Genomic DNA, 2,692 nt, shown 5'->3' on the forward strand with positions numbered 1-2,692 from the left:
AACCTTAACATTTGCTGCAATGATCACTATGACAGGTGCCTTGTGTAGAATAATTGAATTCCTCCTCCTACACATCTCATGAACAACAAATACCTGGAATTATTTTGTTTTTGGCATGTCAATCTTGAATTTATTCTTAAATGTGTGCTTATGTAAGAAATAAATGGTTCTAAAATTTCACAATTCTTTTGAACTTACTTTTTGTTGAATTGTCTAGTTTAAGAAAATCAATTACAATTTACATATATATATATATATGTGTGTATATATATATATATATATATATATATATATATATATATATATATATAAATGTTCTGTGCTCAATTTGGCTGCACATACACTAAAATTGAAACATACAGAGAAGATTAACATGGTCACTGCACAAGAATGACACGCAAATTAGTGAATCATTTCATATTTTTACAACAACAGATGCTGGAAGGGATGTGGCCAGAAGGGAAGCCAACTGCATTCTTGGTGGGAGTGTAAACTTGTTCATCCACTTTGAAAAGCAGTTTGGAGGTTCCTCAAAAGACTCCACATAGAGCTTCCCTATTACACAGCAATTCCACTTTTGGGCATTCCCCTAAATGATCACAAACAAATCCATACTAAAACTACCACCACAACAATGTTCATTGTAGCATTATTTGCCATAGCTAAGATATGAAACCAACCCCGATGTCCCTCAGTAGAAGAATGATCAAGAAAACATTCTGTGTGTGTGTGTGTGTCTGTGTGTGTGTTTGTGTGTGTGTGAATGTACACTTACACAACCACTTTGGAAAGCAGTCTGGTGAGTCCTCAGAAAGCTAAATATTGACCTTCCTTATGGCCCACTCATACCACTTCTAGGCATCTATCCTGAACAACAGGTACCAATATTCAAGGACACATGCACCTCCATGTTTATTGCAGCACTGTTCACAATAGCCAGGATATGAAAACAACCCATATGTCCCACCAGAGATGAATAGATCCAAAAACTGTGGTAACTATACGCAACGGAATATTTTCCAGCCATTAGAAAGGACAAAATAATGGCATTAGCAGGGAAATCAATCAAGCTACAGGAAATCATGTTGAGCGAGGTAAGCCAAAAGCAAATAGATGAACGGCAAACAGTCTCCATGATAAGTGGATGTTAAATCCAAAATGTAAGGTGATATGACAAAATTAACAACACTTAAGAAATCAAGAACTTCCACTCATCTGGTAGAATCACTACTAAATAACCCCATTCTGCTGATCATATGTGCACACTGAAGGGAAACCAGGAGGATGACACAGGACTAGAGGGAATCAGGGAAAAACATACAACAGTGGGATCCATCAGCTGCACTGGACATTGACCAAAATGAACTAAGCAACTCCATGTCACTGAAGGGAGGGAGGGAACAAGTGGGAAAGTGGGAACAGCTGACGCTATACAAAACAAAAAATATATACATATTTCAAAATAAAAGAAGTATACATATAGAAGAAATAACTCTATTGTAAAGCCCATAGAACTCATAAATGTTGTAGACCATAATAGACAATTTGCTCCATCAAAGATAGAATGTGTTTGTGACTTTAACTAAGAATCACTATCCCACAATATTGTGAAATTTGGGAACTTATGTAACCACTTAATCACAATAAAAACCTTTGAAAAAATGATGAAGGTGGAAAACTAAGTTGCTCTAAAAAACAAAAAAGGAAAATGTTCTGTGTGTATATGTGTGTACACACACACACTCACACATATACTATATATATATATATACATATATATGTCTGTATATTAATTCTATGCCTCCATCAGAGGGAATGACATCGCCCAATTTGTTAGGAAATGGAAAGTCTTGGAAAAAATTATATTAACTGATGTATGCCAAGTCCAAAGAAACATAGGTCCCATGGTATCCCTTATTTGCAATAACTAGTATATGTCTGGGATAAGCAGAAAAGTTGAAAAGCTATGTGTATATGACTAGATAAGTTGATGTTAAGCTAAATGACCCCCAAGATAGAGACACAAGTGTTTTTTTTTTCTTTCTTGCTGTTGTTGCTCACATATTTATAATGTACGACGTGATTTTTTTGTTTTTTTATATGTTCCTCCCCAACAGTATAACCCCTGTTTTCACTTTATTTGATGTTGGTGCACCTGCACATTGTATATACACTTCTCTAATTTGGGGAGGGGAAGGGAAAAAAAACAACATGCTTAAATAGGAATGCAGTTTGACTCATTGTATAACAATAGATTCACAAGACATTATTTTGAAAAACGAACTTTACAATTTAGGCTGGGGACATTTGGTGGGGCTTGGGGGTGTGAGGAGTGTACTTGTGGAGGTGGAAGGGAAGAAATGTGGGGAAAAAACAAAGGAGAAGGTAACAATGCTTGACAGGAAATGTACTTATTACTTTGCTCATGTTACTGTAACTCCCCTGTACAGTATTTTTACAAAAAAAATGTTTTGAGATGGAAGAGTTTATTTTGCCTATTTTACCCATATAATATCATTAACAAAGAAATTAATGCAAAACACTGATATGAAGATATTTCGAAAAAGTGAGTGTGTGTGCATTCCTGCGTGTTGGCATGCACAGAGTTTGAAATCAGGGCTTCAAGGTCTCGCTATGTCTTGCTCTCTAGATTGGTGAGCTACTATATAAGCTACATCTCCATTCCTGGCCC

The 2,692-nt window shown here is 35.8% G+C and overlaps 1 non-coding gene across 1 annotated transcript; it reads left to right on the forward strand.

Moving 5' to 3' along the window:
• Nucleotides 1-319: 319 nt before the first annotated feature.
• LOC122097152 lies at nucleotides 320-425 on the forward strand. The gene has a single exon (XR_006145483.1). It is a non-coding gene; the product is annotated as a U6 spliceosomal RNA (small nuclear RNA).
• The last annotated feature ends 2,267 nt before the right edge of the window (nucleotides 426-2,692 follow it).

The sequence above is a fragment of the Dipodomys spectabilis genome, unplaced genomic scaffold, assembly GCF_019054845.1.
Source record: "Dipodomys spectabilis isolate Male_0828 unplaced genomic scaffold, ASM1905484v1 ptg000415l, whole genome shotgun sequence".
In the NCBI taxonomy this organism is placed as follows: Eukaryota; Metazoa; Chordata; class Mammalia; order Rodentia; family Heteromyidae; genus Dipodomys; species Dipodomys spectabilis.